At 44.7% G+C, this 22386-nt stretch overlaps 1 protein-coding gene across 1 annotated transcript in view; it reads right to left on the bottom strand.

Moving 5' to 3' along the window:
- slc7a4 (solute carrier family 7 member 4) overlaps nt 1-15305 on the bottom strand; it is a 305139-nt gene extending 289834 nt beyond the window's left edge. Inside the window, exon 1 of the mRNA XM_063034328.1 lies at nt 15126-15305. The gene's annotated coding sequence lies outside the window, so the exon portion shown is untranslated. The remainder of the gene's footprint in view (nt 1-15125) is intronic.
- Nucleotides 15306-22386: the final 7081 nt, after the last annotated feature.

Below are 22386 nucleotides of genomic sequence, written 5' to 3'. Positions count from 1 at the left end.
CCTTCCATCTTCTATGGGTAAGCCAGTTCTAAATCTAAATGGCCAATTCTCCATTGATCCCATGCATCTCAGTCTTCTGGGGGAGCCTGCCATAAGGGTCAAATGCCTTACTAAAATCCATGTGGACAACATCCACAGCTCTACCTTCATCAATCTCTCTCATCAGCTCATCAAAAAACTCAATTAAGTTTGTAAGACATGACTTGCCCCGCACAAAGCCATACTGGCCGGCTATCCCTAGTTAATCCATGGTTTTACAAACGCTCATAAACCCTAACCTAAAGACTGCTCTCCAGTAACTTCCCTACCACTGACATGAGACTCACCAGTCTACAGTTTCCAGGATTACTCCTGGTCCCTTTTTGAACAATGCAACATTAGTTACTCACCAGTCATCTGGGACCTCACCTGTGGTGAGAGTGGACACAAAGATATTGGTCAAGGCCCTAGCAATCTCCCTCAATAATATGGTGTATATCACATCAGGCACTAGGGACTTATCCACCTTAATGCTCTTTAAGAGACCAAGCACTACCTCTTCCTTTATGTTGAACTGCCCTAGCATAATGTATTGAGAAACATTATATCATTTCTTAATGCATGTATACATTTCTAAATGACAATAAAAGAGGACTGAGTGGTATCTGGATTACCTGGGGATAAGAATTGACAATAAACTGGACTGGTCAAAGAACACTGAGGCTGTCTACAAGAAGGGTCAGAGCCATCTCTATTTCCTGAGGAGACTGAGGTCCTTTAATATCTGCCGGACGATGCTGAGGATGTTCTACGAGTCTGTGGTGGCCAGTGCGATCATGTTTGCTGTTGTGTGTTGGGGCAGCAGGCTGAGGGTAGCAGACACCAACAGAATCAACAAACTCATTCGTAAGGCCAGCGATGTTGTGGGGATGGAACTGGACTCTCACGGTGGTGTCTGAAAAGAGGATGCTGTCTAAGTTGCATGCCATCTTGGACAATGTCTCCCATCCACTACATAATGTACTGGGTGGGCACAGGAGTACATTCAGCCAGAGACTCATTCCACCAAGATGCAACACAGAGCGTCATAGGAAGTCATTCCTGCCTGTGGCCATCAAACTTTACAACTCCTCCCTTAGAGGGTCAGACACCCTGAGCCAATAGGCTGGTCCCGGACTTATTTCCTGGAATAATTTGCACATTACTATTTAACTATTTATGGTTTTATTACAATTTAATTATGGTGCAACTGTAACAAAAACCCAATTTCCTCCAGGATCAATAAAGTATGACTATGACTCAATCTAATCTAATATCACTTAGCACTAATCTCCCTGTCCCCCAAGTGCTTCTCCTTGGTAAATGCTGATATAAAGTACTCATTAAGGACCTCAGCCACATCCTCCACATCCGAGTAAATGATTCCCCTTTATCCTTGAAAGGTCCCATCCTCTACCTAGTTGCATGCCAAGGATTTTTCATGGCCCCTCCTGGCATTCCTAATTCCTTTCCTGACTTTTTTTTTTGTTTGATTGAATGGCAGAGCAAATGGTTTAATTCTGCTCCTATGACTTAGGGTCTTATGGTCTAAATTTACGACCAAAGTACATACATGTTACTATATACTGCCTTGAGATTTATTTTCTTGCAGGCTTTCACAGGAAAAATAAAGAATTCAATAAAAATAACAAATTATACATAACCAAAGCCTGACAAACAACCAATGTGCTAAAGAGGACGAACAACGCAAATCAAAGAAATAACACTGAGGACAGGGGCTGTAGAGTCCTGGAAAGTAAGTCATAGAACGTCAGGTTCTGTCGGGTTTCAGTGGGACTCAAGTGCAGACCAATGAATACTTTTTTCACCAGGGTTTATTAGGGAGCACAAAGGCAACAGTCTTTCAAACAGAAGGCAGGCACAAATCCAAAATGGCAGGCAGAGGTCTCAACAGGAAAGGCAGTCAGGAGAGGGCAGACAATCCAGAGCACACAGGCAGAAATCAGGTCCAGGAACTGGCAAAGTCCAAAACACAGAATCAGGCAAAATCGGTTGGTAGAAGTCGCAATGACAGGCTGGAACGACACAGGTCAGAATCTGGGACAAACTGGTAGAGAATACTAGTCAAGGCAGAGTTTAAAATGGACAGGGTAATAAGTGAAAATTAGACACAGGTGGGTGCAAATGAGGAGACAAGCAGGTAATTGGAGGAAGTCCAAAAAAGGAAAGGGGCTGGGCCAGAACCCACATGGGCAGGTGAAAGAAAACAGAAATTAAAGACTGTCGTGATCCAGAGCTACCAGCAGAGGCCCTTCGACCCAGTGTTCAGGCCGGATCCTTAACAGTAGCGCCCCCCCCCCACCCCCACTGGCATCTCCAGACACCCTTCTTGCTGGTACGGGACAGTTCCTATGAAAGTTCTTAATGAGAGAGGGATCCAGGATATCTCAAGCGGGAACCCAACTCCTCTCTTCGGGGCCATAGCCCTCCCAATCAGCCAGGTATTGCAGTCCACGACCTCTGCGTCAAACGTCCAGTAATTGGCGCACAGTGAAGGTCTCTGAGCCATCGATGAGACGGGGAGGGGGCTTGGGGGTGGGACAGAGGGGGCTGCAGATAAAGGGCTTAATCCTTGAAACATGGAAAGTGGATGGATTCCGCGAAGGGTAGGGGGTAGTTTTAGACATACCGCCGAAGGGCTGGTCACCTTGGTGATGGGGAAAGGTCCAATGTAGTGTGGTGCCAGCTTGCAGGAGTCCACCTTCAAGGGAATGTCATGCGAAGAGAACCACACTTTCTGACACTGGCAGTAACGGGGGGCCTCGATGCGGTGACTGTCTGTTTGCTGCTTCATTCTAGCTGTAGATTGAAGCAGCGCCTTTCGGGCTCATCTCCAGGTCCGTGAACACCTCTGGACAAACGCTTCGGCTGAGGGAACGCCCACTTCCTCCTCCTGAGACGCGAATAAGGGGGGTTGATAGCCAAGACAGCGCTGGAATGGGGATAAACCTGATGAAGCAGAAGGCAAAGAATTAATGGCGTACTCGACCCAGGGTAGTTGCTGACTCCAAGAGGAAGATTCCTGAGACGTCACACAACAGAACATCACCTCCATCTGCTGATTAGCCCGCTCGGTCTGGCCATTACTCTGTGGATGAAACCCAGATGAGAGGTTAACCCTGATCCCAAGTAGTTTGCAAAAGGCCCTCCAAAAGTGGGAGGTAAATTGCGAACCTCTATCAGATACACTTCAACGGGGAGACCGTGAATATGGAAACCATGCTGAATCACCAGGTTGGCAGTCTCCTTGGCAGAGGGCAGCTTGGGAAGGGGAACAAAGTGGACCGATTTGGAAAAACGATCCACTATGGTAAAAACGGTAGTGTTACCATCAGACGGAGGGAGTCCGGTGACAAAGTCCAGTGCAATGTGTGACCAGGGCCTTCTAGGAACAGGCAGGGGTTGCAGGAGACCAGTTGGTGGCTGGCTGGAGGTCTTGTTCTGTGCACAGACTGGGCAGGCAGAAATGAAGCACTCAACATCCTTCCTCAGGGATGGCCACCAAAATCATCAACTGATGAAAGCCGTCGTGCGTCTGATGCCAGGGTGACATGCCACTCTGGAGGTGTCCCCCCACTGGAGAACCTGGGAGCGGACAGACTGGGGAACATACAATAGATTAGCAGGGCAGGCACTAGGAACAGACTCACCCTGCTGGGCAGACTGGACCACAGATTCAATCTCCCACTGTGCTGTGGCGACCAGACATTGCTTGGGGAGAATGGTCGTAACCTCGGGCGCCTTGTCAGTTGTTGGAAACTGCCTGGAGAGAGCGTCAGGCTTGCCGTTCTTAGAGCCAGGACGGTAGGCCAGAGTGAATCTAAAACAGGCAAAAAACAGGGACCACCGGGCCTGGCGGGAGTTGAGGTGTTTGGCTGAACGGATATATTCCAGGTTCTTGTGATCCGTCCAGACTAGAAAAGGAGTAGTTGTTCCCTCAAGCCAATGCCACCATTCCTCAAGAGCAAGTTTAACAGCCAACAACCCTCGATTGCCGATGTCATAGTTACGTTCTGCGGGCGAAAATTTGTGGGAAAAAAGGCGCACGGGTGTAGCTTGTCGTCCTCTGCTGAACGCTGTGACAGTATAGCCCCTACTCCTACATCGGAGGTGTCAGTCTCTACAATAAACTGCCTTGTAGGATCGGGCTGAAGGAGGATAGGTGCCGTGGTGAAATGAGTCTTTAGATCAGAAAAGGCTTTCTCAGCCGCTGGATCCAGGTGAACTTCGACTTGGAGGAGGTTAGGGCAGTCAGTGGGGCGGCCAGGATGCTGGAATTTTGAATGAATCGGTGATAGAAGTTGGCAAACCCAAGAAACCTCGTCGAGAGGCGGGTTGTGGCCACTCCTCTATCGCCTTGATCTTCTGAGGGTCCATCTGGATTCCTCCAGCACTGATCACATATTCCAGAAACAGAGTTGAACTCCAGTGAAATTCACTTTTCCACCTTCACGAATAACTGATTCTCCAGGAGTCGTTGAAGCACCCGATAGACGTGCTGGATGTGTTCAGAGAGGGACCTAGAAAATATCAGAATGTCATCGAAGTACACACATACAAATTGATTCAGCTTGTCTCTGAGGACGTCATTCACCAGGGACTGGAACACAGCAGGACCATTAGAAAGTCCGAAAGGCATCACCAAATATTCGTAGTGCCCAGATGGCTTATTGAACGCGGTCTTCCACTCATCCCCCTCTCTTATGTGGACCAGATGGTAAGCGTTGCGGAGGTCAAGCTTGGAGAAGATAGAAGCACCCTGGAGCAATTCAAATGCAGATGACACAAGAGGAAGAGGATAGCGGTTCTTAATGGTGATCTCATTGAGACCTCTATAGTCCACGCAAGGACGCAGGGACCCATCCTTCTTGGCTACAAAGAAGAATCCTGCACCTGCTGGGGAGGAAGAGGGACGGATAATTCCTGCAGCCAAGGCCTCCTGGATATACTCGTCCATCGCTTCCCTTTCAGGTGGAGACAGGGAATACTAGGTGGTGTGGTTCCCGGAAGGAGATCTAGAGCGCAGTCATAGGGGCGATGTGGGGGTAATGTGGTGGCCCGAGTCTTGCTGAATACCAGCTTTAGGTCCAGATATTCACGGGGTACAGAAGACAGATCGGGAAACTCTTCTGTAGGCAGAGGAACCGGACTGAGTAGAATGAGCAACATGCAGACAATGATTTAGGCAGAAAGGACTCCAGCTTAACACTGTTATTAGACCAATCAATGTGTGGACCGTGCTGAGCTAGCCATGGGTGGCCTAACACAACTTCGACTTTGGGGGATCTATCGCATGGAAAGCAATGCTCTCCTGGTGATTGCCAGAAATGAGGAGACTCACCGGAGCTGTAGCGTGGGTAACCATGGCCAGTTTCACTCCGGTTAAGCTGCTGGCCTCCAGGGGTTGCTTCAGACGGGAGAGTGGTATTCCGAGATTGGCCGCAAAGCTGGAACTGATAACGTTTCCCTCAGCCCCAGAGTCAATAAAAACTGAAAGTGCGTCTCCTCCCTTCAGCCAGTATAAAAGCAGGTAGCACAGTTCGAGTGACGGGGAACCGGGGGGAGGAAGTACTGCTCGCCCGTAGTCCCCTCTTTATGAGGGAGCGTTGGCTTTTACAGGACAGGTAGGTACATCGTGACCAGCCTGGCCACAATACAGACCGGAGTTGGTACTGACTCTCCACCTTCTTTCTTAAGGAGACAGACGGGTACGATCAATCTGCATGAGCTCCGTCTGGCTGGATGGGGGTGACTGAGAACTCAGGGAAGGAGATCTGGGTGCTGGCTGGGAAGAGGTCAGACACCCCTTGGTGGTTCTTTGTGACCCCCGGACATCACGCTCCTGCTGACGCTGTTTTATGCAGCTGTCAATCTTAATGGCCAAATTGACCAGCTCTTGGAAGCCAACAGGCAGGTCGCAGTTGGCTAGTTCATCCTTAACCTCTTCGCTAAGCCCATAGAAGAACATGTCAGATTGGGCCGCAGAATTCCAGTTGGTAGTGGCGTAGTCCAAAACAGAACAGTTACTCTGACGAACTCACAACATCTCCCTTGCTGCCTCTCGCCCCTGCTGGGAACAGTCAAAGACTCTTCTCATCTCCTCACAAAAGTCCTTAAACATGTGGCAAAAAGGGGCTCTGCTGTCCCACACAGCCATACCCCACTCTCTTGCTCTTCCTGACAGCAGCATGATAACATAAGCAATACAGGATCCATCAGTGGGAAAGGTAGTGGGCTGCAGCTCAAAAATCAGTGAGCATTGAGACAGGAAGGATCTGCAGGTGCCTGGTTTGCCATTGTAAGGTTCAGGTGGAGGTAAACGGGGCTCTCGGGCTGGTTGGGTTGGAGTCTGTGGGGCTGATGGTGCAGCAAGAGAAGGCGGGTTAGAGCTCAGCACCAGCTGAATCTGCTGTAGCTGGGAAGCTATGCTGGTCAGAGTGGCAGAGAAGGCTTCCATCCACTGCTTGATAGAGGCAAACTGCGTTTCAAGTCTCCCTAACAACACGCCCTGTCAGGAGAAGGCCTCACGTACCTGGTTGGGGTCCACTGAGTCCATCTTGGCCAGTTCATTCTGTCAGGTTTCAGTGGGACTCAAGTGCAGACCAATGAATACTTTTTTCACCAGGATTATTAGGGAGCACAAAGGCAATAGCCTTTCAAAAACAGAAGGCAGGCATGAATCCAAAATGGCAGTCAGAGGTCTTAACAGGAAAGGCAGTCAGGTGAGGGCAGACAATCCAGGGCACACAGGCAAAAATCAGGTCCAAGAGCAGGGAAAGTCCAAAACACAGAATCAGGCAAAATCAGTTGGCAGAAGTCACAACAACAGGCTAGAACAACACAGGTCAGAATCTGGGACAAACTGGCAGAGAATCCTACTCAAGGCAGGGTTTAAATGGACAGGGTAATGAGTGAAAATTAGACACAGGTGGGTGCAAATGAGGAGACAAGCAGGTAATTGGAGGAAGTCCAAGAAAGGAAAGGGCTGGGCCAGAACTAACATGGCCAGGTGAAAGAAAACAGAAATTAAAGACTGTCGTGATCCAGAGCTACCAGCAGAGGCCCTTCAACCCAGTGTTCAGGCCGGATCCTTAACATAGAATCAGTTTGGAGTTATAGTGAGTGAAGTTATCCGCATTGGTTCAGGAACCTGTTGGTGTGGCACCTAAGGTATCTACATCTCCTGCCTGATGGTAGTAGTGAGAAGAGAGCATGCCTGGATGGTGGGAGTCTTTGATAATGGATGCTGTTTTCCGGTGACAGTGCTCTATGTAAATGTGCTCAATAGTGGGAAAGGCTTTGCCACGATGGACTGGGCAATATCCACGACGTTCTGTAGCCTTTTCCATTCCTGGGCACTGGTGTTTCCATACTAGGCCACGATGCAACCAGTTAGGTTACTTTCCACTATAGAAGTTTGTCAAAGTTTTTGCTGAAATGTTGAATCTTCGCAAGCTTCTAAGAGAGCCTTTCTTTCTGATGATGCTTATGTGCTGGTCCAAAGACAAAACCATGGGTAACAAGTTGCTGCTGACTGTCGAAGCCCCCTCACATTTGAAATTGCTGTCATGGTTTCCCTCTGCCTCTGTTGCAAAGAGAATCACCCAGCTCCATCCAAACTTTGCAGATCTGAATAATTGGTTTTCTATCACACCTTACACTAAATTTGCAGCGTCATCAAGATGTGAGGATTTCCTCTACACAAAGGCCATGATTCTTAACTCTAAGTTCCTACAGAACCCTAAAAAGAATTAGATACAATTTGGCTTGGCATGGTAGTGTAGTCTTATTACAGCGCCATTGGTTTGTAAGGAGTTTGTACTTTTTTCCCGTTTCCTCCACGTGTTCTGGTCCTCTCACATTCCAAAGCCATACAGGTTACCAGGTTATTTGATCACATGGGTGTCACTGGATGGTGTGGACCTGCTGTGCCAGAAGGGCCTGTACATGGCCTGTCTCTAAATAAAACAAAAGCGTGTGAGTGTTAACATCTCGCCTAACCTGATCCAGAGTGATTGGTGTCCAGTTTCCTGAGTATTGTCCTATATCATCCAAGCAGTATTCCATCAAACTCCCTATTTAACCATTTATATATGGCAGGTAAGACTTTTGGGTGTCAGAGCTGATTCAAGCAATCTCTGAACTGCTCTCATTTACAGTGGTACTAGAAAGTTTGTGAACCTTGTCGAATTTTCTCTATTGCTGCATAGATATGACCTAAAATGTGATCAGATCTTCATGTCCTTAAGCTAGATTTTTAAAAAAACAATTAAATAAATAATATGAAAAAAACATTATACTCATCCATTTATTTATTGAAAAATAACATCCAATATTACATGTATCTGTTGGAAAAAGTATGTGAACTTTTGCTTTCAGTAACGGGTGGACCCCTTGCACAGCAATAACTTCAACCAAATATTCCTGGTAACTGTTGATCAGTCCTGCACATCGGCTTGGAGGAATTTTAGGCCATTCCTCCTTACAAACTGCTTCAACCTTGGGATGTTGGTGGGTTTCTTTGCATGAACTGCTTGCTTCAGGTCCTTCCACAACATTTGTACAGGATTAAGGTTAGGACTTCGACTCGGCCATTCCAAAACACAAATGCTCTTCTTTTGAAACCATTCTGTTGTTAATTTACTCTTGTGTTTAGATCATTGTCTTGCTGCATTATCCAACTTCTATTAAGCTTCCTCAGGTGATAGACTGGCTACCCTGACATTCTCCTGTAAAATGTCTTGAAACAATTTTGAATTCATTATTCCCCATACAATTGCAAGCTGTCCAGGTCCTGAGGCAGCAAAACAGTCCCGAACCATGAAGCTTCTCCCACCATGCTTCACAATTGGGATGAGGATTTGGTGTTGGTGTGCACTGCCCTTTTTCCTCCAAACATAGCAATGTGCATTTCTGTTTTGTTTCATCTGTCTATAGAACATTGGTGTTGTAGAACATCCAGGTGGTCTTCTGCAAACTTGAAATGTGCAGCAATGGGTTTTTTTGGAGGGCAGTAGTTTCCTCCGTGGTGTCCTTCCATGATCACCATTCTTGTTCAGTGCTTTTCTTATAGTGGACACATGAACAGAGACTTTAGCAAGTTCCAAAGATTTCTGCAGGCCTTTTGCTGTTACCCTTGGGTTCTTTCTCATGCATCTCTACAATTCTTCTTTGATGGTCCTCTGAAAGTTATTTTGATGAGGCATGGTGTACATAAACAGATCTTTCTTGAGTATAGTAGGCTCTGTCAGTAAGCTGACTTGTGTGCCTTTTTTATAGGATGGGGCACCTCTACAACCCACACCTCCAGTGTCATTTCATTGATTGGAACACCAGACTCCAAATAGCTTTAGTAGAAGGCATTACCCCAGAGGTTCACATACTTTTCCAACAAATACATGTAATATTGGATCATTTTTCTCAATAAATAAGTGAACAAGTATAATGTTTTTGTGTTATTTATTTAATTGGGTTCTCTTTATCTTGCCTTGGGACTTACGTTAAGATTTGATCACACTTTAGGTTATATTTATGCAGAAATAAAGAAAATCCTACAAGCTTCACAAACTTTCTAGCACCACTGTATATGATTAGTCCACTTTAGTTTCTTCTCAGAGACTCCCAGCAGGATATTGACAATAGGAGATTCAACCATGAGTGATCAGATATACATCAAAACATATAGTGAAATGCATCGTTTGCTGCATTGTTTAGGAAATGCTGGGCAGTTCGCAAGTGTCGCCACACTTTTGGTACCAAGATAACATGCACACAACTCACTGGCCTTTGGAATGTGGGAGAAAACTGGAGCATAGAGAGGAAACCCACACAGTCATGGGGAGAAGGTACAAACTCTTTGTAGACAGAAGAGGGAACCAAACTCTAATGGGTGATCACTAGTGACTGTGCAAACCGCTATGTTACCATGCTACCCCAGGGTAGACGGTTGGTCTCTGGTTGGACAATTCGTGCTGCAAGTATTACCTGCCACTTATCAGCGTTCACTACATGCTAGCATGGGCTGCTTCATTTACTAAGAAGCTGCAAATGGAACTGAACGTTGTCCAATTATCAGTCAAGATATCTGCTTCTGATGATGAGAGAAAGGTCCACGTCCTTATCCAAATTTCTCTTAAATATTGCAATCAAACCCACATCCACCATTTTCACCAGTAGATTGGACCAGTTAGAGAAGCTTGGATAAGTACATGGATGGGAGGGGTGTGAAGGGCTATGATCCGTAAGACCATGAGACACAGGAGCAGATTTAGGCCATTTAGCCCATCAAGTCTGCTCCACCATTCCATCTCTGCTGATCCCGGATCCCACTCAACCACACATGGCTGATTTCTCGTCGTATCCTTTGATGCCCTGACCAATCAGGAAACTATCAACCTAAATATACACACGGACTTGGCCTCCACTGCAGTCTATGTCAGAGCATTCCACAAATTCACTACTCTCTGACTAAAAGAATTCCTCCTTGCCTATGCTACAAAGGGCACCCCTCAATTTTAAAGCTGTGCCTTCTAGTTCTGAATACCTCCACCAGACGAAGCATCCTCTCCACATCCACCCTATCTAGTCCTTTCAACATTCATTAGGTTTCAATGAGATCGCCATACATTCTTCTAAATTCCAATGAGTACAGGCCCAAAGCTGCCAAACGCTCTTCATATGTTAACCCCTTCATTCTCGGAATCATCCTCGTAAACCTCCTCTGGATTCTCTCTAAATACAACATGTCCTTTCTGACATATGGGGCCCAAAACTGTTGACAATACTGTACTCCAACTGTGGCCTAACTAGTGTATGATAAAAAGCTCAGCATTATCTCCTTGCTTTTATATTCTATTCCCCTTGAAACGAATGCCAACATTGCATTTGCCATCTTTACCACAAACTGAACCTGTAAATTAAGCTTCAGGTATACTAGCACGAGGACTCTTAAGTCCCTCTGCACCTCTGACATTTGAACCTTCTCCCCATTAGTCCGCATTATTGTTCCTTTTACCAAAATACATTATCGTACATTTCCCAACATTGTATTCCACCTGCCACTTTCTTGCTCATTCTTCCAATTTGTCTAATTTCTGTTCCAATTGCATTGTTTCCTCAGCACTACCTACCCCTCCACCTACCTTTGTATCACCCACAAACTTCGCTACAAAGCTATTAATTCCATTATCTAAATCACTGATGAACAATGTGAAAAGTAGCGGTCCCAATCTGACCCCGGAGGGACACCACGAGTCACTGGCAGAGAACCAGAAAAGGCCCCTTTTATTCCCACTCAATGCTTCCTGCCTGTCAGCCTTTCCGCTATCCATGCCAGCACCTGTATCTTTCCTGTAATGCCATAAGATTTTATCTTGCTAAGCAGCCTCACGTAAGGCACCTTATCAAATGCCTTCTAAAAATCCAAGTAAATGACATTCACTGCCTCTCCTTTGTCCTTCCTGCTGGTTTCTTCCTCGAAGAACTCTTAACAGATTTGTCAGACAAAGTTTCCCTTCACAAAAACCATGTTGACTTTGACTTATTTTATCATTAGTGTCCAAGTACCTCGAAAACTCATCTTTAATAATAGAGTCCAACACTTTCCCAACCACTGAGGTTAGGCTAACTGGCCTATAATTTCCTTTCTTTTGCCTTACTCCCTTCTTAAACAGTGGAGTGACATTTGCAATCTTCCAGTCCTCTGGGGCCATGCCAGAATCAAGTGATTTTTGAAAGATCATAACCAATGCATCTGTTATCTCTTCAGAAACCTCTCTCAGGACCCTGGAATGTAGTCCATCTGTTCCAAGTGACTTATCCAATTTAAGACTTTTCAGTTTGCCTTGCACTTTGTCTTTTGCAATGGCACTCACTCCTGCTCCGACACTCACGGACCTCTGGCAAACTGCTATTGTCTTCCACAGTGAAGACAGATGCAAAGTACCCATTAAATTCATCTGCTATTTCTTTGTCCCCCATTACTAACGCACCAGCATCATTTTCCAGTGGTCCAATAACAACTCCCACCTCCCTTTTATTCTATATAGAACTAAAAAAACTTCTGGCATTCTGCTTTATATTATCTGACCTCATATTTCATCTTTTCCCTTCTTATCAGCCATGGTTGCCTACCCCTGCCATTTCAGAACAACTTCTGTGTGACATATCTATCATGTGAACTATTCCCATAAACTTCAGCCAAATCTGCTCTGCTGTCATCCCCGCCAGCATCCTCCTCCAATCCTCCGAGCAAGCTCCACTCTCAAGCCTCTGTAATTCCCTTTATTCCATTGCAATACTGATACATGTAACTTATGCTTCTCCCTCTGAAATTGCAGTATAAATTCAATCATACTATGATCACTGCCTCCTAAAGGTTCCTTTACATTAAGCTGCCTAATATGATCTGGGTTATTACACAACACCCAATCTAATATAGCCTTTCCCCTAGTAGGCTCAAACACAAGCTGCTCTAAAAAGCCTTCTCGTAGGCATTCAACAAATTCCCTATCTTGCAATTTGACACAAACCTGATTTTCCCAATCCCCTTGCATACTGAAGTGCCCCATTACAATTGTGTCATTACCCTTATTACATGCCCTTTCCAGCTCCTGTTGCAACCTCAACCCCCACATCTTGACTACTATTTGGAGGCCTGTATATGATTCCCGTAATGGTTTTTTTACCCTTGCAGTTTCTCAACTCCACCCACAAAGATTCAACATTCTCTGACCCAATGTCATCTCTTTCTAAAGATGTAATTTCATCTCTTACCAACAGAGCCACACCGCTACCTATGCCTTCCTGTCTGTCCTTTTGACATAAAATACATCCTATGATGTACAGCTGCCAACTATGGCCTTCTTTCAGCCACGACTCAGTGATGCCCACAATGTCATACCAACCAAACTCTAATTGCGCCACGAGTTCATCCACCTTATTCAATAGGTACATTTAATGTCAGAGAAAAGTATACAATATACATCCTGAAATTCTGAATGCTAAGCACACTTAAATACAGCACCTTCAGTCCTACATTCTTTGTCCTTTTGAATTTTGCCTCTGTGGTACAATTTAACTCTTTGTTCTGTCTACATTTGTTCCCAGTCATTGGCTTGTCTTTCCTTTCATTCATGTTACACCCATCATCTACTTGTAAACCTGCTGGCTCTTCCTCAGCTCTTGTTCTTACCCCCTGCCGTATTACTTTAAACTACTCCCAACAGCTCTAGTAAACCTACCCACAAGAATATTCATCCCCCTCAGATTCAAGCACAACCCGTCTCTTTCGTACAGGTCCCACCTACCCCAAAAGAAGTCCCAATTATCCACAAATCTGAACCCCTGCCCCCACTCCAATTCTTCAACCACGCATTTAACTGCCCCCTCATTCTATTCCTATCCTCACTGTCGCGTGGCACAGCAGTCCCAAGGTTACTACCCTTGAGGTCCTGCTTCTCAGCTTCTTTCCTAACTCCCTGTATTCCTTTATCAGGACCTCCTCCCTTTTTCTACCTGTGTCGTGGGCACCAGTGCGTACTACGACTTCTGGCTGCTCACCCTCCCTTTCCAGGCTATTATGGATGTGTCCAGAAACATCACAGACCCTGGCATCTGGGAGGCAAACTACCATCTGTGTTTCCTTTTCGCATCCACAGAATCGCCTGTCTGTCCCCCTGATTATAGAGTCCCCTTTACTGCTACCATCCTCTTCAGTTCTCTATCCTTCTGAGCCATAGGACCAGACTCAGTGCCAGAAGCAAGGCTGTTGTTGCTTCCCCCAGATGTCATTCCCCCCCCCCCCCGTAACAGTTCCAAACACTGCATTGCATCTGCCATTTTTCTGCCCATTATTCCAATGTGTCTAAGTCCAGCTGCAATCGCATTGCTTCCTCAGCACTACCTACCCCTCCACCTATCTGCAGATCATCAGCAAACTTTGGGGGTAGGAACATGGATTCCATATCCAAATCATTGACAAACAAGGTTGATGGGATTAGCATAAATTTGGCATGAACTAGAGGGTTCAGAAGGGCCTATTTCTGGGCTGTAGTGCTTTATGACTAGGACTGTATCTCATTACAGTGACAAATTTTACAACATACAGCATGTCCGTGACATTAATCCTAATTCAGATATGCATGACAATAATAAACCAATTCCAATTCCAGCATTCTGGTACATTAGGTCGTTGATGACTGAGGCTAGCCTGACAAAATAATAAGAAAAACATGAGAGATTCTGCAGATGCTGAAATCCAGAGCAACACACACAGAATGCCAGAGGATCTCAGTAGGTCAGGCAGCATTTCTGGAAATGAATAAACAGTCGTCTTTTCGGGCTAATACCTTTCATCGGGATTCAGTAATAAACACCTAGCTTGAATTAATCCAGCTCTTTTGTGGGCAGGTCATACTTGGACAACTTCCCACTCTGTTCGGTGGATTCTAGTGTTGTAACTACAGGAGTGGATTGGTTACAGGCATAGAACTGAAAACAATGTTCGAACCAACAGAGGAAGGGAACTGATGAAACGACGCAGCAATAGCTGCAGAATTAATAAAACAGGCAAGGATAGAGATTTGCCTCTCTTCATCCTGCTAAACAGTATGTTTGGTTGCATCGACACTCAGCGCCAAATGTCGGAGCTAGCGATGCAGTGGTGTCAGTGTCGAGACATCAACAAAACCATTTGTATGACATCTTAGGTTACTCGCTCGATTCACCTAGACTCGGAAATAAGTGGAAAAATTATATAAAAAGGGACGAATATATCCGATTCTCGCCCCGTCAATAATTTAAACTCAGGAAAACTCAAAAACACACAAGATTTAACATATCCACCCATTTAATTTCAGGTGCGTAATGATTCGTTTAATTTGCAAAAATCCCGAGCGGGTTTGCAAACCACGCCCGTCGCGGGCTGTTGTGGAAAAGACATTCACGGCTGCTTGGGGATGGATGTTCAGTAGGCATCGGAGAAGGCGAAACAAAACTGAGAGGCAGTGGTACTCCGAAAACAGCAATCGAGGGTGAAGGGTTCGCGCAAAGCGGGAGGAATGGAGGGAGATGGAGGAAAGGTGTACCTGCTTTCCCGAGTCCTTTGTTTGATCGCTCCTTCCAGTCAGTAACGTTGTCTGTCTGTCTCCGGATGCACTGACGTCAGAAGTGCCGGAGAGAGGGAGAGATCATATGTTCAGAATTAGATGGAGAGTTCCTATGGATAAAGAGTATTAATGGTGTCTTCTGAAGGTGTCAGCGTGAGACGGAAAGGGAGAGAGATGAAAGAGGTCAAACAAAAGCAGGGAGGAAATCGGGGTCACAGGTTTTAAGGTTATCTTCCAGCACCAGAGGACGCTTGTGCAATTCAACAGATAACTCGAGCGACCGGTTCATACTACATTGAGGGGACAGGTCAGCGGCGACGCTTTCGGGTTTCTGCTTGGCGCTGAATCCGCCAGAGAACGCCAGCCTGTCGCAACATCCTCAAAGCCCACATAGGAACATGTCCACTTTTAAACGGGGGATTTAGGAAAGGGAGTAGGAAACAATATTTCTGTCCTCTTGGAAAGAAATCATTTTAAAGATCCAAAGGCGTTTTATACCTTAAGAATTAATATTTTGTTGAACCTGCAAGGCTTTAAATATGAAACACTGCCCTCCCTTGCCTGTTGCAAACGTGTTGTTATTTTGCCTGAGGAGCATTAAATCGACGTGGTTGCTAGTGAGAGCCACTATTCAAATTTAAATTTTGATACAAATGTTTTAAAGCGGACACAGCTGGAGAAAGCGAAGGAATTTGCATTATTTTATCTTTTACACGTCCCATTACATTTAAAGTTTACTTTGCAAATTGTCGGAGAAGTGTATTTTCCGCTGCGGATTTGCGGGTGGTCCAATTTTGCGCTTTAGCTGTTGGAAAATGGGGGAATTTTGTACTGTAAATTGGGGGTGAATTTTGTGTTGTAAATTGCCGAGAAAGGGCGAATTTTACGCTGCAAATTAACGGAGGAGTGAGCTTTGTGCTGTAAATTTCCAAGGGGGCGATTTTTTTTTCACTGTAGAGCAAACTTCGCGGTCTGGGCGCAGGATCTCCTGAACCTCGGGACCAGCGGCTGATCTCCCACATGTAAGTTGTTTGTATAAGAGGGAGAAACAGGGATATAAAGGAAAAGTGTGATCAAATTACATGTGCAGGAGAAATAAAACCCAATCAAAACACACTGCAGATGTGAGAAATCTGAAATAAATCATAAAATCTTGGAATAGTGCAGGTTAGGCAAGGTCGGTGAAGGCAGAAACTGAAGCAATGTAACCCAATCCAAGAGCCGTCGAAATGGGGAAGAAAGAAAACAAGTTATCTTCGTGTTGTCGTGAAGGAAAGAGGGTGGAGAGAACAAAGGGAATGTTGGTGATAAGGTACCATTTCTGAGTCAAAACTCTTTTTCAGATAAACTGGTCCCTCTCCACTCTCAATCCTCATGCAGGGTCTCGACCTGAAATGTTGACTCCACCCCCACCCCCAGCACTCATAGATGCTGCTGTGCACACTGAGCACTCCCAGATTATTGCTGCAGATACTGCCGCAATTTTGTAGTATTTTGTGTTTACTGCCCTTCTTCTACTCCCCACCATCCCCAGAATTTGGAAAACCAAGTTAGTTTTCTTTTCCCTACCGCAAACATTAAACTGTATTTTCACAGCTCATGAAAGGTCTAGATTGAGTGGACATGCAGAGAATGTTTCCTGTAATGGAAGGGTCTAGGACAGGGGCAGGCAACCTTAAGCACAAATGAGTTTCTAGCATGTGTTATTCATTAATTTGAGGCAAAACATAACTAGATGTATTTAAATGGATAATTCCCATATTTCAAGTTTTTTATGACATTTATCCGGCCCACCCTCTGCTCATTAATACGCGATCCGGCCCACAGAGGCAAAAAGGTTGCTGACCCCTGATCTAAGACTTGAGGGCACAGCCTCAGAATAGAGAGACAGAGACGAGGGGGGAATTACTTTAGCTGAGGGTGATGAATCTGTGGAATTCATTGCCAGAGCAGCTGTGGAGGGCAAGTCTTTAAGTGTATTTAAAGCAGAGATTGATAGTTTTTGGACTTATAAGGGCATCAAAGGTTATAGGGAGAAGGCAGGAGAATGGGGTAGAGAGGGAAAATAAATTGGCCATAATGGAATGGAGAAACAGGCTCGATTAGCTGAATGGCCTTGTGCTGCTCCCATGTCTCCAGCATAGAGTACGTGTCTTGTTGAAAACATTGATGTGATCAATCTACCGCAATCAACCTTTGCCCTCCATTTAGCTTATAATACTCGCTTGTACCGAGGTACAATGAAAGGCAAACAAGAAAAAATTTGCAGATGCTGGAAATCTGAGCAACACACACAAAATGCTGGAGGATCTCAGCAGGCCAGGCAGCATCTATGGAAAAGAGTACAGTCAATGAAGACCCTGTGGCAGGACTGTGATGCTGAGTTCCTGCAGCACTTAATGTGTGTTATAATGAAAAGCTTTGTTTGCATTCCATCCAGATAGGTAAGTCCATACGTAGTACAGAATCTAGTGTTTTATTTACAGAGCAACTACAATGCAGGTGGAGGAATAGCATGCAAGAAGCCATGACAGGGGGATCAGGAGTTGGAATTGGAATTAAAATCGGTTTATTATCGTCATATATACCGAGATAGTGAAACGTTTGTCTTGCACATTGTCATACAGATCAAATCGTCACACAATGCATTGAGGTAGACAAGGCAAAATAACAATGTAGAATAAAGTGTAACAAAGTTTCAGCACAGAATAGAAGGGCTGAATGGCCTGTTTTCTGTGCTGTAGTGTTCTATGGTTCTAACTACAGTGGAAGTGCGGTGCAGGTAAACAGTAAGGTGCAAGATCACAACAAGGTAGATTGTCAGGTCGAGTCCATCTTATTATATTAGGGAACCATTTGACAGTCAGATAACGGGGTGTAGAAGGTGTCCTTGAGTACACGCTTTCATGATTTTGTATCTTCTGCCCAATGCAAGAGAGAAAGAGGGGCCTTTGATTATACTGCCTGAGGCAGTGAGAAGTATAAACAGAATCCAAAGAAGGCTGGTTTCCATGATTTGCTGAACTGTGTTGACAATTCTGCAGTTTCTTGCTGAGCAGTTGCTGTACCAAGCTGTGATGCATTCAGAAAGGATGGTGCATTAATGGTGATAGGGACATGACATATTTCTTAGTCTTTAGGCTCCTGAGGGAGTTGAGGTGTTCATGAGTTTTATCTTAATCTTTACAATATGAGAGGTCCATTCAGGAGTTTTATAACAATGGGAAAGAAGCTGTCTTTGAGTCTGGTGGCTATTGTTTGGTGCTGTTACCTGTTATATTAATGACACACGTCTTTCTAATCTGCCATTTGTTAAACTGCATGGCCATCATCCAGATTTGGATTGGTATACCTGCCCTTCAACCAGGCCATCACTCACTGAAAGTAGTATCACAGGAAGGCAGGATGGTAAAGAGGACATTTGGCACACTAGTCTCATCAGCCAGGGCTTTAAGTAAAAGAGTTTATTTTATTTAGCAATACAACACAGAATACAACAAAGGATTGTAAGGAATAAAATTGGTCCTCTTGAAGATCAGAGTGGTCGGCTATGTGCGGAACCAAAGGAAATGGAGGAGATCTTAAATAGGTTTTTTGCCTCTGTATTTACTAAGGAAACTGTCATGAAGTCTATGGAATTCAGGGAAACAAGTAGTGAGATCATGGAAACTGTACAGATCGAAAAGGAGGAGGTCCTTGCTGTCTTGAAGAAAATTAAAGTGGATAAATCCCCAGGACCTGACAGGGTGTTCCCTCGGACCTTGAAGGAGACTAGTGTTGAAATTGCAGGGGCCCTGGCAGAAATATTTAAAATGTCGCTGTCTACAACTGAGGTGCCGGAGGATTGGAGAGTGGCTCATGTTGTTCCGTTGTTTAAAAAAGGATCGAAAAGTAGTAGGTAAGTTATTGGAGGGTGTACTAAGAGACAGAATCTACAAGCATTTGGATAGATAGGGGCTTATTAGGGAGAGTCAACATGGCTTTGTGCGTGGTAGGTCATGTTTGACCAATCTGTTGGAGTTTTTCGAGGAGGTTACCAGGAAAGTGGATGAAGGGAAGGCAGTGGATATTGTCTACATGGACTTCAGTAAGGCCTTTGACAAGGTCCCGCATGGGAGGTTAGTTAGGAAAATTCAGTCACTAGGTATACATGGAGAGGTGGTAAATTGGATTAGACATTGGCTCGAAGGAAGAAACCAAAGAGTGGTAGTAGAGAATTGCTTCTCCGAGTGGAGGCCTGTGACTAGTGGTGTGCCACAGGGATCAGTGCTGGGTCCATTGTTATTTGTCATCTATATCAATGATCTGGATAATAATGTGGTAAATTGGATCAGCAAATTTGCTGATGATACAAAGATTGGAGGTGTAGTAGACAGTGAGGAAGGTTTTCAGAGCCTGCAGAGGGACTTGGACCAGCTGGAAAAATGGGCTGAAAAATGGCAGATGGAGTTTAATACAGACAAGTGTGAGGTATTGCATGTTGGAAGGTCAAACCAAGGTGGAACATACAGGGTTAATGGTAAGGTACTGAGGAGTGCAGTGGAACAGAGAGATCTGGGAATACAGATACAAAATTCCCTAAAAGTGGTGTCACAGGTAGATAGGGTCGTAAAGAGAGCTTTTGGTACATTGGCCTTTATTAATCAAAGTATTGAGTATAAGAGCTGGAATGTTATGATGAGGTTGTATAAGGCATTGGTGAGGCCGAATCTGGAGTATTGTGTTCAGTTTTGGTCACCAAATTACAGGAAGGATATAAATAAGGTTGAAAGAGTGCAGAGAAGGTTTACAAGGATGTTGCCGGGACTTGAGAAACTCAGTTACAGAGAAAGGTTGAATAGGTTGGGACTTTATTCCCTGGAGCGTAGAAGAATGAGGGGAGATCTGATAGAGGTATATAAAATTATGATGGGTATTGATAGAGTGAATGCAAGCAGGCTTTTTCCACTGAGGCAAGGGGAGAAAAAAACCAGAGGACATGGGTTAAGGGTGAGGGGGAAAAGTTTAAAGGGAACATTAGGGGGGGCTTCTTCACACAGAGAGTGGTGGGAGTATGAAATGAGCTGCCAGACGAGGTGCAGGTTCTTTTTTAACATTTAAGAATAAATTGGACAGATACATGGATGGGAGGTGTATGGAGGGATATGGTCCGTGTGCAGGTCAGTGGGACTAGGCAGAAAATGGTTCGGCACAGCCAAGAAGGGCCAAAAGGCCTGTTTCTGTGCTGTAGTTTCTATGGTTCTATGGTTCTAATAGGCCTCTCGGGCCCTTCAAGCTACACCACCCCAGCAACCCCACAACCTCAATTTAATAATGAGACAATTTACAATGACCGATGGACTGTGGGAGGAAACCAGAGGACCCAGAGAAAACCCACATATTCCACAGGGAGGAAGTATAGAGACTCCTTATAGAAGAGTGCTGTGTTCAGTTTTGACTACCATTTTATAAAAAAGATGTCATTAAGATGGAAAGAATGCAAAGATTTACAGGAATTTTGCCAAGATTCAAGGGACTGAGTATAGGAAGCGATTGGCAGGCTAAGACTTTATTCCTCCCATAGGTGACCTTATAGAGGTGTATAAAATCATGTGGAGCATTAATAGAGTGAATGAATACAGCCTTTTCCCCCAGACTTGGGGCACAAGTTTAAGCTGAAAGAGGAAAGATTTAAAAGGGAACTGAGAGGCAACTTCTCCATGGAGGGTGGTACGTGTATGGAACGAGCTGCCAGAGGAGATGATTGAGGCTGGTACAGTAACAAAATTTAACAGGTACATCAGAGGGATTTCAAGGAAAATAGGCTAAATGCATGCAAGTGGACATCTGGGTTGGCATAGATGAACTGGACCAAAGGATATGCTTCTGTGTTGTAAGTACAAGTTTAAATTCCCCATCTGCTGAGGTACGATTCTAACTTCTGTAGATCATGAGTCCTGATCTCTTGGATATGAATCTAGCACTGCCAGTGCAGGAGTGGAAATATTTCTGCTTTGGACAAGTCCAAAACTTCTGGCCATCAGTATCAAATATTAACTAAAATTCCAATAAGAAGTTGAATAGAAACCTCATTGTTCAGAGGATAGGGATAATGTAGTTTACCACAACACTGAATGATTGCAAAAAAGTAGATGCATTATGATTAAACTAGCCAACAAAAGCAACTTCTGATTTATAAGGAACTAAATCAAAAGCTACTTTTTAAAACCCATCACCCCGACTGGGTAGGTGGGTAGGCCACCTACAGCAGCTCGCCAGAGTTCTCTGTGCTGGGTTAAAGGTTAATCGATCCTTTGGCTTCCGCTTTCACGAGACGTCTTCATATTTCTTCTAGGTGAAGATCCTTCCTCTCCCAGGTCTTTGGAGCTTCTGTCTTTGAGGTTTATGAGATGGGGTTGCTAGCCCCATGTTCAACCTATCCTCTTTTTACAGCTGGGCTTGGGACTGGAGTTAAAACAAAAACTTCAGATGTGATAAATTTAAAACATTAATTATGTTCGTGATGCTTAACTACCCTCTCAGATTAGCCTGCAGATATTTAGGAATAGGCAAAAGATGCTACACCGGGAATCCCGAACTAGGGGCATCTGTTCAGAACGAGAGGGGTAAGACTTTAAATAGACTTGAGAGGCAACGTTTTTCCACACAGAAAGTGGTGAGTGGATGAAATGAGCTGTAGAAGAAGTGGTGAGGCAGGTACAATGGCATCATTTAAGAAGCACTTGGTGAGGTACATAGAGGGCTGGGACTAAGGGCTAAGAGGGATGTGGGCTAAACACAGGAAATTGGAACCTGCTGGGATCGGCAGGGACTGGTTGGGTTGAAGAGCCTGTATGTGTGTTGTATTGCTTTATCACTATCCCCACATCCCCAAGAGCAGATCAAAAGTCCACCATTTCCATGTTGTAACAAGTCACGAAAGAAATCAATGGGGGTGGGAGGAGGAAAAAGCAAAAGATTCAATCACTAACAAGACTGAAGTATCAATCCCTAATCTCTGCACAAAATACAAAGCAAAGGTTAGAAATCGTTTATCTTTTAATAGAACCCTTCACCAAGTGCTTGAAACCCTGTTCAATTGCTTGGATCTACACCCCAAATGTGATCAAATTCAAACAAAAAATTGCTGGGACTTAAATTATTAAAATTCTTGGTCTTCCCCATAGCACTTAACCACCAGTTTTAATTGGAAATTACCATGGTAACGAGCTCTAATCTGGGATATTAATTTTTAGGATAC

Source organism: Mobula hypostoma, chromosome 27 (genome assembly GCF_963921235.1).
Source record: "Mobula hypostoma chromosome 27, sMobHyp1.1, whole genome shotgun sequence".
NCBI classification, from domain to species: domain Eukaryota; kingdom Metazoa; phylum Chordata; class Chondrichthyes; order Myliobatiformes; family Myliobatidae; genus Mobula; species Mobula hypostoma.
This window is presented reverse-complemented; position numbering and strand designations above follow the sequence as displayed.